At 38.4% G+C, this 15,425-nt stretch overlaps 1 protein-coding gene across 6 annotated transcripts in view; it reads left to right on the top strand.

The window, feature by feature from the left end:
* The window catches only part of lpp (LIM domain containing preferred translocation partner in lipoma), a 182,218-nt gene that overhangs the window by 58,726 nt on the left and 108,067 nt on the right, over positions 1-15,425 (top strand). The gene's annotated exons all lie outside the window — the stretch shown is intronic.

Genomic DNA, 15,425 nt, shown 5'->3' with positions numbered 1-15,425 from the left:
TAAAATGTTATTCCCTCATCAAAAACACATCTGGAGTCTTGCTTTGACTCTTTCCTGCATGATTGAGAAATCCTTAAATCTCCCATGGCAACCATTCAGCTCCTGGTTGGACCAGGAGCTAGACCTGGTTGGACCTAGCTCTGCTTTCGAAGCGGTTTTCTAACCCAGCTCCTTCAGACTAGCCTGGAGCAATTAGCAAATGCCTGGTGGAACTACATTGAGGCCCAATTTCAAGGCTTTAAATTACTAAGTCAAATTTCTTTTAAGCCATATTAAAAGCATTTTTATAACAACTGAGGGTAGCATACTTGCTTCATTGTGCTATAAAAGGATTCTGTGGAGCTGGAAAACATGTAATACTGCTCTTTTAATAAATTACTATCAAGTCGTAAATCATCAGACTTGCTCGACCACATCCCTCAACTTTCATTTTTCCAGCTGAGGGTGACATTCATAAATCTTCTGTCTGTTGCAGATAAACTTTATTAAGTCTATTTCCTAAATGTCTGTAATGAACAAGTCCTTTTGGTAAATGTATTTAAAGTAGGTCTCCATGCTGTCAATTAGTTTTTGGTTTTTTTCAGTCTTACAAAACCTGTTGCACCTAGACCATGAGGAGGTTTAGCTAAAGCTTTTCAACCTTTTTTGAAAGCTCAGGTGACCTGAGCTCAAAATGGAAAAAAAATATGAATAAATAAATGTAGAGTAACTTGCTAAAGTATTCATAAAGGATAAGTAATATTCAGCTTTTTTATTTAAAAAAATAGTCTCCTTTAGTCGGCACTATGTAGAAGCACCTTTGCAGCACCGGGTCGCACTGGCTCACGAGTCCAATATTCCTATTTCTAATAACTGAACAGTATTTTCTGCTATAGTCCAGTAAAGTATATTATTATTATTACTATTATTGTTGTCATTGTTAATCTTGTTTTTTATATGTATATTGTTTTTAACACTTTCTGTTTTTGTGGTAATCTTTACACCCAATGCTGCTTATTTTTCCCCTTTGTTTCTATCTAACACATAGAATAACAGATGAATATGGTTCACTCTAAGTCTTGTCGCTCTGGCTGCAGTTTCCGTGCAAGAACATTGTCATTGGAGCCACTTCGGCGCATCCATATTTTCAAAATGGTTCATCACAGATAGAAAATATTTTCTTGAGGGCATTTCTATGTCATTAAATGTGGGATTATGTTGATATTTACTGCTGCCACCGCCTGTTTTGGAGGGGAACTGCTTATTCCAGGAGTTTGGAGACTTACCTTCCAGCACGAACAGCGGATCAGTTGGCAGAGTTAGCCAATGGCTGGTCGCCCTTTGTGACTCTGCCCCGTCTTGCTGTCGCTTTACGGTTGATGTTCAGCCTAATAGGTTTTCTTCCAAAATTATCCTGAATTAGCCTCATCCATCTTCCCATCTCTGTTAAAGTCTACGAGCTCAAGTCGGCTTCCAAAGGCATTTAGTTGCACCTTTTCTTCCACATCGCAATTATGCACTACTTTGCATTAATCTGCCACATGAAAATCCCAATAAAATACATGGAGGTCTGCAACTGGAACATGATAAAACGTGAGAAAGTTCAAGGGGTAAGAATAGCGCTCGGCTTAAAAAGGTGCTGACTTGCATCATTTTTTTCCTCTGTAGCCGTTGTACTGAAGCCCGTCCTGGAGTGAGGCTCTGTTAGAGGCGTTAATTTAAGAACAGTGGTGAGAATGAGGGACTCTGAGCAGTTGACGGTATTGACATTTTAGATGTGGGGAGGGAAGGAGGGAGGTGGAGTTCCTGCATGAATAATACTGAATAAACAGTGCAAGTGCTGTGGTTTGCAGTCATGTGTGAGTTCAGGAAGCCTTATGTTGAGTGTTTTTTTTTTACGTCCCCGGGGACACGATGGTTTATTTAAAAAAAAACACAAAAAAAAACTTCTGTCTTAGTTTTAACACAGTAATTGCACGTAGTGAGTGTGTGGGTGTTTAACGTTTTAGTGCAGGTTGAAATATTAAGCTAATAGCTTTGTTCTTTGAATTGTAAAACTCAAGTTTTTTTTTAAAGCAACTGTCTGCAAAGGGTAATAGAATTTTGAGCGAATAATAGATGATAATTGGTGTATTTTAGTTTAGAAAAAGCATATTTATGAAAGATTCTTGATGCTTACTCCAGGAGAGCCATTTGTTTTGTTTTTTTTGTCGTTTTTTTTAAAAAGGTAAAACATTCTATTTTAAAAAGCTAATTTTACAAGCTCAGGATTTTGACTCAAAGAGGAACAACATTGGGACAATTTATGCAAATTATATCAAAAATATTTTATTTAAATAAGAGTATGGTGATACACAGGAAGTAGGCTGCAGATGGACAAGAGCGGTGAAAAGTCAAAGCCGTCAGGCTTGCTTATTTGAAATGAAAAAGTAAGGTCATGCTTTAATAAGTTATAAACACCACGCCCTGTTTGAGTCATTTGCCGTTTAGGAACGTTTGCAAACTTTTCAGAATTTGTTGTGAAGTCTCCAGCGTCCAAGATGTTCTAACGGCGGGACGTGGCACAGAGGCGATGGCGCGCAGCCGTGCGTCTTCCAACTTCCTGTCTGGCTGATGTGTTGTAACATGAGCATTATCTAAACGTCTACCCTCAAACCCCCCCTGAGAGCACCTAGATTTCCAAAACAGGGGAAACGGTTATGAAATTCGGCGTGTAGTGATCACACTGTGAGGCTGAAAACACGGCTGTCAGTGGGGGTTTGCGGTTTGACTTCAGATCTTCGCCTGCTGCAGATGTTGGCTTTGTGAAAATTGTTCTTAGACGGCTGCTTTTTCAGGTTTGCCCACCGCTGAAAGGAGGGCAAACAAACAAGAAAACCCCCCAAAAAGAAACAAGACGTTTAACACACAACTGTTAGAGAAATTCAGTAAGGAGATATCTTGCATATGTAGTCTGAAAAAAAGAAATACATTTTTGTTTCTATACTCTTGCATTAAACCAAAGGTAATTTTTAAATATTTGCTCTCTGATGAATAGACTTCTCATTGAAGGACAAAATTAGAGTTTTGCAGAGTAAAAGAGTAAATCAAACATATAAACAAAGCCATTGAAATACCTGCATCAGTCATTTCTCTGAATGGTAAAATAGCTGGGTTGGTTTCTACTTGAGGAACATGAAATGACTTTGACTCATTATGGAGACATTAAACCAGTTAGGAGTGAATGGCTGCTGTAAACTGAAGAACCTTCACAAAAGTCACCAATAGTTTCACTAAAGGACCAAACAGTGTGACTACATGGTCAGGCTGTTACACACACATCTTACTTGTGTTTAGGCATCACACGATAAAACATTTTGCTGGACGATAAATTGTCCCAGAAGTTATTGTGATACATGGTAATATTGCTGTTTTTGATATTATTTTCAAGTAATATAACAATAATGGCAAAAATAATGCAAGAAGACATTTTCAATGAGCAATAAACTTTGAATTCAAACGAACATTTAACACAGGAAGTGGAAGACATTTTAAAAATCCAAAATAAATAAACAACACAACAGAAACATTAAATAAAGTGAATTATGAAGTCTCTGTAAACAGAAGTGTTTGTCAAAAAAAACCCGTCTGGTTGAGACCAGAGCACCAGGTTGAAGAGTTTCATCAGCCAGTTTTTGTAGAAGAAGAGAAAAGAGAAAAACAATAAATCATGCAAATAGAAGTTATTGAGCTCGTTTCAGTGGATCATGTGATTAACTGATTTATTACTTACTGCAGCCAGGCAGCTGGCCTAGTTCTGTAAATAATCTTTCTGATCATGAAAACATGGAATGAATTTAAAATTTGCAAACCATGTGCATGATTTAATTCAGTTTTAAATAAATAGTTCTAAAACCACCGTGATTTTCCATCACACTGTTCGTGCTCCAACTGGAGTTCTCTCTGTCTATATGGAGACTTCAAATTTGTTGAAGTCTTCAACAAAATTTAGTAGTTTTCTGTTTTTTTTGTTTTTTTTTACTTTTTCCCCTTTCTTTGGAGGGTGTGAGCTCGAGCATGATTGGCAGCGCTAAGACCCTCCTCCTGGTTCTGATTGACTGTTTCTGACCAGGAGTGGTGTATTTCTGCAGATGGGTTTAAAATCACAGCAGGTTGGTCTTTTTTCACAAATTATCTGTGCCATATTATACTGTCAGGACATAGCAAAATTTTTAACAGACATGTAAAAATAGAACCCTATATTTTTTTATAACAGTTACATACTGCAGCTTTAATATGTTACAATATTTTTGGAATATTTGATTTTGTGTTACTAAATTAAACCCAGGCTCCAAATTGCCCCTAATTTTGCATGAAGCTTGACAAAATTGAATTGGTAAATTGAATTTTTAAGAACTGATCTAAAGAAAATGATTCACTTCATGTGTACAGGACATTATCAGCAGAAAAGACGATTAGAAAGTTGTTTTATTTAGTTAAAACTGCTGCACACAATACTTTGGTTTTCCAGCTGTTTGAAATAAAGAAAAAAAAAATCAAAACAATCAACTCAAAATAATTTCTGTGGCAAAGTTCAAGGATACAGTGAAGGGCGATTTGAGTAGCTGAACAAAACTGATTGCATCATCTGTTTGATAATAGTTTCATAATGACAGAGCTTTATCCCTGAAAAGTTCTTGTATTGTTGCTGTTGCAGCTTTAATTATCAGCAGCGTGGGGACACTGAATAAAGTTTTTAGCCCTTTTTTTACTCTGGGTGTGTGTATTGTGAGTCAGATTGCTCAGCAGCTCATTGGCACAGCCGTTCTGAGTTCACAGAGTTGGACTTTGTGGCGCCGACGCCTGCAGCAGTGTCATTGTTTTTCATGTTTTGTTTCCCGGCTTCAGTTAACAAACTCCCAGTGAGCGTTTCCTCAAAATCAGACGGATTTTTAAAACAACTTGTTAATCCAACCCTGTTTTATTTTTGAAGACAAAAAAAAAAAAAAAAAAAGACTTGCCGAAGGCCGACACTAATCAATTTGGGTGTTTTTTTTTTTTTTTCCGAGGGCCAGCTAACAAACAGTTGGTGTGCTAACGTGTCAGAAGACGCATTTATTGCTGCTTATTTCTTAATTTATTGCCAAATTTTTAATGAAAACCATAATGGAGCGTGTTCATAGCATATTTTTTCATTGGACCTTTAAAACTACAAACAGATTCAGACATAAAGCAGCTCTTTGTTTACACAGTGCCGCCCCAGGACACCAAGTCATCTGCAGATCAGACAGCACTAGATTTATCCTGTTTTTATCACAGTTAGTTAGTGTCAAAGTAAGTGCTGCGCCTCCTAGAGGGCTATTGCTGTCACAACAAGTTTTTCTGGTCAGAAACTCGTCCATTCCTCGTTTGGTACGTTAGGAGCAAAGCAGCTTGATTAATTTTACTGCTAGCCAGTCAGAAAGATGAGTGAGGCAAATAACATTTTAAAGTTAATTTATTTTGTTGTTTTTGATAATGATTGAAAAATAGGTTAGATTTTATAATTTTAAAAAAAAGTCATTGAAAATTTATGGTAAAAAATGTGTTACATTCAATAGCTTTAGCATTTTTTTTCTCATTCCCACCAACGTTCTGAGGCCTCCTTAGCGCCACGTACAGTGTAGAAGAAAGCACCATACAAGTAAATTGTGGTGAAGTGACATCAGCAGCTCATTCATGAAGGAACTGGATATTTATGCCACAGAACTACAGTGAACTCGCGTCTAATTACGGTTCAGAATTTTTCTGCGAATCGTAACTCCAAATTATTCACGGAAACCATGTATTTCAAAGATTTTTGTCGTAGAGAATTTCTAGAATATTATTCAAAATAAAATGTAGCTTTGGCAGCTAGGACTAGGACTTTTTTTTGCTGTGATTTTTGCTTCCACTTAACAATGAACCTAAAATATTGAGGTTTTTGTACATTTGATCCACTTCTTAAAAGGCTGATGGAAAGGTCAACTGCAAAACATAAATTGTTTCCGGAAAGGGAAGTCACTACTTGGGTTTTCCTTTTAGTTTCTGGGAAAAACAAAAAGGAAGACGTGATGCAATCGTCTTGCTTTTTACTCTGAACGAAAGTGCAGGAACTTTGGAGGAATTGTGTAAATTAGTTTTATTTCAGTTTTTCTTTGGGCGGGATTCACAATTTGACGTCTACATGGGTCAAAGTTCTTCTCTAAACGTCGAGTGGCGTGAAAAGTTTGAGACGTGTGATGGCAACCTGCTGCATGTAAAATAATAAGCAGTCGTTATGGAAACACTTCCAACTTTTTGCAGCAGAAACAGCAGGATTTTCTTTTTCCCAACTTTACAGAAATAAAACTGAACTTTTCTTAAAACTTCCTCTGCACCATTTCTTTTACTTACTTGCTTTAAATCATTAAAATAGTGATTTGCAATCTCATGAAACAGAGGTACCGGTCTTTTATTTAGATTTTATTTGGATTATATATATGCTTTACTCCTTTTTGTAAATGTCTGCAAAAAACTAAATACTGTAACTTTCTAGTAGTAAAATGTTTTGTCTCATTTTAAGGCAGAACTATCACTTCCCTACTTTGCATGAAATCACTTCCTTTCACCTCTGTTGCAGCTTTTCTTCGTCTTCTACATGCTACAGGGTTAATAAAACACTATTATTTAAAAGAGTCAGGAATATTACAGTAGATAACTATTTGTGTTTACTTTTGATTTGATCAAGAATCTATTTCGCAGTACTTTAATGTTGAAAGCAATGTCAAGGAGACACTTTGCACTTCCACACTGCTCGGGTCTGCTTAGATGTTGGGTGATGCATCCGTTAAAATCCGCGTTCATTTTCTGGTTAAACATGTGTCTTTGATATGATTTAGATTAGCATCTGCATTTCGAACATGCAAACAGGAGCGCTAAAGCCTTCTGCAGACTTCTCTTCTTGTCAGGGGATAAGACAGCTTTATGAACAGATAATCGGGGGTCTCTCCTCATTTTTCTTTCTTTTTTTTTAGTTAATTCTTCTATGTCAAGTAAGGGGTGGGGGAGAACTGTCTGATAAAAAAAAAAATCTGGGATTAGCATAAAAAATAAGTCAATTTGGTGCAGCGAGTGGATGTGTCTTTTGTCTAGCAGGGGCCGGCATCAGGGCTGCAGTGAGCAGTCAGGGGCCGTGTTTATTGTGGGGACAAAGGAGGTTGTGCAGGCAGGGGGGGCCCGAGGTTTGGCCCCACACATCTTCTTTTTTTAAAGGGACATACTTGTTCTGATTAAAGCCCAGCAGGAGTGCATGAAGTCTCAGACAGTGACCCTTTACTTAAAATTTCTAACATCAGGTCACATGTTGGGGTTTAGGGTTATCCTATATATGCTGGAAGACATATGTGAAGGTCAATTGTGATTTAGTTTTTTTAATATGTATTATCTTTAGAGTAGTAGTAGAACAACGATGTTTTTCCATTTGAAATCAACTTGAATAGATGGACTGTCACAATAAGAAACTAATTAATAAATTAAACCACAAAGTAAAATATTAACTAAAACATGGACTTGAAATACTTTTTTAAAATTTTTACATTGATAGACTTCAAGGTTTCCCCCAGAAAACTTGCTAAGCCCGGTGGTTGGGCACTAGGGCAGTCAGCCATCAGCGGCCCGTCGTGTTTTTGAGTTAAAAAATGTTAAACGTTGACAGGAAATTTGAAAATATCACTTGATAATCATGTGTTTTTGGAAGATTAACACCTGGCAGGCCTGGCAGCCTGGTGGCCTGCCAGGCTTAAAATACACTTGGGGAAACCGTGGACTTTCTTTATATATTTGTTTATTTATTTTAGATATAAAATTACTTCAAATTCATCAAAGTGAGCATGAAATGTCTGAAAAATATTGTCCGAAACCGCAAAAGCACCTGATGACGAAGAGGTGAAATCACCCACAGCTACTTCTGAAAAGCAATTCTTTTTTTCCAGTTCTGGCACTTTGCTGCCCCCAACTGGTCAGCTGGAGAAAACACGCAGCGCTCTCCTTGCTGTATTTTGTCATTTGACCCGATTCACGCGTAAACCTGACCTGCATTCCCATCCCAGTATAACACCCTGCACTCATAACGCCTTAGTTTCAACACCGACGACTTTTCTCTTTCAAGCATGTGATCAAACTTTGAAATGCGCTACATCCTTAATGTCGCCAATAGTCGATCATAGCTGTTAGCAGAGTGGAAAGCTGCTGCCAGCCTGGGGTCATGTGCGCCGGTGACGAGGTTTGCGTGTGGGTGTAAGACGTAATGTCGAGGGCAGAACTCAGACACTCAAAACGGTTTCTCCTTCAGTCATGATCGCCTTTCAAAAGGCAAACTCTTAAAATTTTAATAGATTGATTGATCTCTCTTCACAATCCTCTTATTTTTTTTTTTGCTGTCTGAAACTAATTTAGAAACGTGCGTGAGCCGAACGAATAGTGCTAAACGTTCTTACCAATTAGTCATTTTTCTGCATCTTCTCTCAAAATGTCATATTGAGTGATAAGAATCTACTGTGTGCGGATAGGATCATATGAAAAAGCCCTAAACCCACTTGTTTAATTACTGACTAATATGTAACTCTCGGCGCGGTTTCATAATGTCTGGCTCGCCAATCATCCAGGGCACTACGTTTTGTTTTTTTCTTTCTTTTTGGGGCGGTGGGGAGACTTATCAAAGTGAAAGTTAAACATCCGACAAGTGCTGTTTTTAGTTTGAGGGGAATAAGGGGGGGAAAAAAAGGAGCAACTTTAACACGAAGTTCCAACAAAAGCTGCTGCTAATTGTTTGCTAAGAGCAGTTCAAACATGTGCATAAGCTGTTTTTATTCCTCCTTGCTTGACTGGCCAGAGGCAAACTGACTACCGGTTGTTATGTCAGAGTCCCTCATGGGTGTCACCAGGAGAATTTACAGGAAACCCACCATCAAGTGGATCGGCCTCCCTGTAGATACCACAGGCCCGGGCTCTGGGCTCATACGAAGGCAACTTTTCTCTAAGTGGAGCACAGCAGACTCTCTCAACTTCTCCTTGTGTCTGCAGCTTCTGCAATGTGGGTGTAAATCTTGGAACAGTGGTTGTTTTTGCTCCTGTATTACGTTTGTATTCCAGTCGATCTTTTGCTCTGTAACTTGAAACGTTTAAAGTCTGACTTCGCCAGAATGAAGTATTTCACTTCACTTCATTTTGGAAGGAAGGACCAATTGATATAATCTAAGAGTTACTTTCTAGGGTGGTGAATGTCCTCCGGTACATTAAAATGACAATGGTCTATTATTGTTGATTTGTACAAGTTTTATGGTAACATTTGCAGGTATAGGTGCTCAGAAATCAGGAAGTGTCAGGCAGAGGTAAAAGTTCCTGGTTAAGACATTCTTCATTAAGAATATTCTTAAAATACCTTCAGCCAGTTCCGAGTCTCCAAGCTTTCTCAAAGTTTTGTAAAAGTGTGTTGTACAAGGACATAATTCCTCCCGACTCAGCAAACATTTAACTTAAGTATGAACTACAGGATTTTGGATATACTATTTAGTATTTTTCTTAGTTTTCTTTTTACAGCAGTACTGTGGAAGCTTGCTGGAGAGGAATTTCCTTAGTCTTACACTGGGTAATAACTTCTCTCTGGCTGAAAAGAGTTGATTAGTGGAGTGTTTCAGTAATTATCTTGTAAGTTTTGACTGACAACATCTGTAGGCATTTCATTGTAATATGAATCTCCATTATTCCATGCTAACCATTGTTTCGTCTTGAGGAACTTTTTATTGAAATGAAGTCACCCATGACCGAGATGACAAAAAAAAGATAGTGACCAACACTAAAATGAATCTAAATCCTGGTGAGATTTCTTTATTTTTTTAATGGATGGTTGCTAAGCCAGCTTTCCAACATATCATTGTTCTCTATCAGACTGGATTTAACAATGTTGACCAGTAAGTTGGACTCTATGACAAGGGCTTGGACAGAGTCGACCCAAAAGAACGAAACAAAGTGTCAGCCAAGCTCCTAGTCTATTGTTCTACAAACCATGAAACCTTCCATTTGTTGCTTATCTAGAGATTTCTCAGTTTGTTCGGCCAAATTCTTGAATTTCAAAGCGGAGGCGGCCGTCCAGAAAGGAGAAACCCTTTCATTCTTTTGCTAGATCGCTTCCTTGGTGCAACCCAGGCTTTGCGCTCATGCTATTTTAAGGCACAATTACAAAGATAAAGGGACCGAGTTCAGTTAATGGTGTCATAAAAATGTCCTTAAATGTAAAAAAGTTGGATGTTCTGGTCCATTATTAAAACGAACTACATCAAGCAGAGGAATGACAGTCAGTGAGACAGTTAAACCTTTAAGGTTTCTTAGAATGAAAGAAAACTGATTGTGTGCCACATGCTCCTGGACACACATCACATGCCATTTTAACAGACAAGAAAATCCCCTGTGAAAGTAGAAGCAGGACCCGGTTTTGAGGCGGAGGATTCCCGTCATGGCAGCAGCTCGAAGGTGTCGTGTTCTGAAACTAGCTGAGTGTGTGCAGCAGCGGCTGCTTGCAGTGACATTTGACTGGCTTCATTTACCCTCTCTCAGGCGTGTTTAGAAGAAAAGACAACAAAGACTTCCTTCCCACCTTTGATGAATATCTCTTTGAGTCATTAGACAAACCTCACAGACCACACATTTCAGTGAATGTGAGGGCAATTTATTGTTTGGGCTCCCGGATACGAAAGCTTGCAGCTTTGAACCCTTCTCTCAATATTAGTTTCTTCACTTTTATGTGCGAAAGATAATCTCTGTCGGTCCTGATCTCAGTTTCTCTTCTCGTTCATAGATTAGCTAATTTTGCTTGCTTTCATACTTAAAAGAAGAGCATCTCCAAAGAATCCCTCCATAGGATCTCCAAACTAAACGAAGTCATAAATCACTCTTCTATACATATCATACTAATTAAGAGCTGGGCTCAGCTGCTCTTCTCCAGCGGAAGATGGGAGAAAAAAACTGGTCCATAATTATGTCAAAACAATGTGCTCTCCACTTCTGCCACAGCTCATTTGGGTCCAGGATGTGGAGATGAAACATGTGGACTGTCACCAAGGACTTAAAAAGAGTTTGTCCTGTTTGTGTGGAAAGGGCTGCACATTTCTGGCTCCTTAAAGGACAACGTTGTGGATTTGTTGAAGTGAGGTTTTGTTAAAATCTTAAAACTGTTGGAGTCCTGATTTAGTGTGGGAGGTGTCGCAAAACTGAGTGAGAATGAGATTCATCTTCACGAAATGCTAATCAGTTGCGCTTACGAAGCAGCTGTAAGCTAGCATGAGCTCTGCGCACCAGTCAACCACTTTAACCGTGACACCCTTTGTAAATATTTTTGAGACTCTTATTTTGGAATAAGGAAGGAAGTATTTCTTCAGATTTACAAAAATTCAGAGTTCCACGACCAGGCGCTGCTACAGCGTGCGAGGCTAATGCTTAGCGGTGGGGACAGTGTCAACTATAAACCTAGCTTAAAAAGTGACATTTACTTTGTTGACAGTCTGCTTAAAAACTGTTGGCTGTGGTCAATGACACTTGGCTACACGTGTCTTTACATTTATTTTTGTGACAGCAAAAACCAAAAAAAGAGAAAAAATTGCAAGATAAAAGTGATATGTGAACAATGTGATACCTAGCTAATGGGATAATTGCTAACACCACTAAAGTTTGTTTTGGAGTTTCCTCTTTTCCTCTTACATAGACAAGGACTATCTAAAGGATTTTTTTTTACATTGTTTTGTGATGGTTTTACCTGTGAAATAAAACTTTATTTTACTTTTTTTTTTTGTTTAACCTTTATTTTACCAGAATAAAAAGTCCATTAAGATTAAAATCCTCTTTTTCCAAAGCCTATTTACTTATAGCAGTTTTTAATGCGGTTGGACTGCATTAGATTTTCTCTGGTCTGAACTGGATAATTCAGTATTTGTTTCAGGGTGATCATTCATATAGAAATCTATTATTTATAGAGGAAATAAAGGAAAGAGTCTGTGCGCCACATTGGATCTTCCTGTGTGAAATACTTGTAGATGTAACAGGTTTTCCATCAGAGTAAACTACCTGACAGAAAACTTTATTCTCTTGAACTGTTTCAGGTGTAGTTACAGTATATTGGTCATAGTTTACATTTTCCTCTCTCAGTTTGTGTTTCACACAGGAAGATCATAGATGGCTCACAGCCTCCTCCCTTCTATTTGCTGTGTGTACTTACTTTTTTTTGTAAATAACAATAAAAGGAAACCTTTTAAGATTTATCAAAGTGTGTGAACTGCTTTGAAATACTAGTTTGTAGTTATTTTAAGTCAGTAGAAGCCCTCTTTGGTGTTGGGTCTGCTCGGACTACCCGTTAGCTTTGCCCTCTGGGATTTCTATAAAATTTAGATGCTAAGAGAGTTCGCTGTAGACATTTATCAGTATTTCACTTTCAGAACTATCCCTTCTTTCATTTGCTACAGTTTAGTAATGCGTTTCTGCAGACCTTATCTGTCTGAGCCTGCAGACTCGCATAGCTTGTGGGGCACAGGGCTGCGATACGTACACGAACCGACTGACCCTGAAGAGGCTGAAGACCCCCGCACCGGGTTGAATACCAGAGCAAGCCGGAGCCGAGGATTCCTCTTGGATAAGATGTCTTTGCAGACCTAAAAACAAATCCAGTTCCTTCCTTCTCAGGAATCTTGAAATCCCGGTTCTGTGACTTTAACAGTTCAGCTCCCCATGTGGACCTACAGTCCCAACCCCAACACACTATCTCTTTTTTTTTTTTTGGATCCCGCTGAGGCTCTCAGACAGCGGCAACTTCGGCTTTCAGCCCATAAATCAGGCTCAGGTTGTCGGGAGATAATTTCCACTGTGTGCGGCCAAGAACACCCTCGCCCTGTACTTTAGGTTTCTTCAGTTCGCAGTCTCTTTCTTCCTTTCCTTTCTGTCAAGTGTTGGACACTTTGTGTGAGAATTGCACTTCATGGCTTTTGTCCTAAATCTTTACAAGCCAGATGGCCGCCGCGTACACACAGAGAATTCTGGTAAAATTGTACATATGCAAATCTGCTAACATATGCTTAACCTTCAATGTATAATCTTCCTTCCCCTCACCGCTTACTGATATAACTAATCCTACCTACTACTTTGAAATGAAAAAGATTTTCTGCTGTGTGAAATTTCTGACATCGAACATTTAAAGCGTTTAATTTAGTAGGAAATTTAATTAGCCACTGCTAGCCACATTTGGTCGCGAAAGCCAGTCATAAACATCGCTAATATGAAAAACAAAGTCTAATATTAGCGCGAGTGTCACAGCTGGACCCATCGCTCGGCTCTTTATCGTCTGCTCCACAACACTGGTCGGCCCGATAACCAATTACACCTCTTACGGCCCCCTCCAATAGCTTTAATCACTGATTAGGATTCCTCGTTCACAAAGCAGCTACTTAAAAGTAATTGCTCAATAAAGGGAGGGGAAGTTGTCGTATTAAGGAGGTGTTCCTGCTGCTTCTCTCATTAGCGGCTCACTCGGAGCTTTCATCTCCCAATTGTCGCAAATGGAGTCGGTTTCATTCACAGCACAGGATCCGTCCTCCCCTCCTCCTGCAGCTCCCTTCAGCCTGCCGCACGCCGCCATAAAGTGCGACGCCATTAGCGGCCGCGCTAACCCGCAGCACAGAGGGAGCTCGTCTGCTTTGAGCTCTGTTGGTTTCTGATTTATTGCAAATAGATCATACCGAGTGATGTAAAAGGGAAGTTTTTAAAAACATTTTTTAGTGGGTTTGATTTCTGGTGGCGCTGTCCGGAGCGTGGAAATGTTTCTCAGCAAATGCAGCAGCTGCGGTGGGAACTTATGGGCCCTTGTTGTGACTCATAAAAATATAAATGAGTTTTCCCAAAGCAGTTTTTCAGTTCAGAACATTCACTTTAAGATTGTTCTAAAGTGGTGGGGGGGGGGGGGGGGGAATCTCAAATATGCCATGATTTCAGTAGAGACCAGAAGAATGTCTGATATTGATGAGGAAAAAGGCAGCTTAGGAATTTCCTCCTGGAAAAGAGAAGTGGTAAAATAGAGGAAAAAACCCAAATGACATATCCAATTGAACGTCAAATATTTCAGATTTTAGACTTCCTTTCTGTAATATTTAAAACAGGACTAGACAAAAAGAAAAAAAACAAACTCATTTGGTCTTTTTTTTTCAAGTTTTCTGTTGCTAATTACACAATATTCTCCCTGCTTGAATTCAGACACTTTTATACACCCGTTGGCCTGCAATATTGTCCAATAGTCAAAAAGTGAGAGACAAACCACCTCCTGCACTGTAAAACCTAATTAGTTCTCCATACTTAAAAAAATATATACAAACTCATCACTGCAATATTTTTTAGATTTCACTAAATTTACTAAGGAATTTAGTGAGCCTAACTTAAGTTAACTTAATAAATGTGAGTATGTTGTAATTACCTAATCAGTATCCAAAGCTTAATTTTTTGTATATGTAAAAAAATCCTTCGAATTGTTTCAAATTAATATTAACAAAACAGAAAAAAATTACTTTAAAATCTAATGATTTTTTTTTCCATAATAAAAAAATAAGAAGAATGTACTGAATAAATTAGAACACCCCCTGCATGTATTCAGTCAAACCTCGGACTTTAATTAGTCTGGTGTGCTCCTGACTGTTGAAGTGAGAAGGAACATGATGTTGAGATTGACAGAGCTTTCTGAAGCCTTCAGAAACAAGACTGTGGCAGCTTATGTGTGTGGTAAGGGATTTAAAGGGATTTAACTCTGAAATCAGCCACTCCACTGTGAAGTGAGTTTACAAGGGTAGGACAGTCAAAGACTAGCATGTAGACATGTAGTCGTCCAAGCAAGTTTACTCTCAAAGCAGACCACGAGATGCTAAAGGAAGTTTCAGAAAACGTTAAATGGTCATCATGGGACTTACATCCATTCATCTTGAATCATCTTGAATTGAATCTTGAGAACTTAGGTTCTCCTTCAGCTTGGGAATCTACCAAGGACTGGCTGAGAGTTCACAAATGGAAAGTCCAAGAGTGCAAGAAACTGTTGTGAGAGGCTGATATATTGATTCAAGAAGATTTCCACTGAAGTTGTTTCAACCAATGGGGTAACACCATCTGCTAGGGCCTGGGGTGTCCTAACCTTTCCTTCAGTTACAGTACACTTTTTTTGTTGATGTCTCTTGATAGATGAATAAAATACATTTATTTACGTGGAAATTAAAATACGTTCTATTTCAGAGGTAAATTATGAGGTTACACATCCTTACATGTACATCTCTTACAAAAAGAACAGAATATTTCATGAGATGTTTCACGATTTTCCAATTATTATAATTTACAAGTGGAAGTAAAACTACATATTTTGCCCTTTTTTTGTGTGTATTTATCCTTTTTAATAA

Source organism: Xiphophorus hellerii, chromosome 9 (assembly GCF_003331165.1).
Source record: "Xiphophorus hellerii strain 12219 chromosome 9, Xiphophorus_hellerii-4.1, whole genome shotgun sequence".
In the NCBI taxonomy this organism is placed as follows: Eukaryota; Metazoa; Chordata; class Actinopteri; order Cyprinodontiformes; family Poeciliidae; genus Xiphophorus; species Xiphophorus hellerii.
The sequence above is the reverse complement of the archived record's forward strand: the minus strand, read 5'-3'. Positions and strand labels throughout refer to the sequence as shown.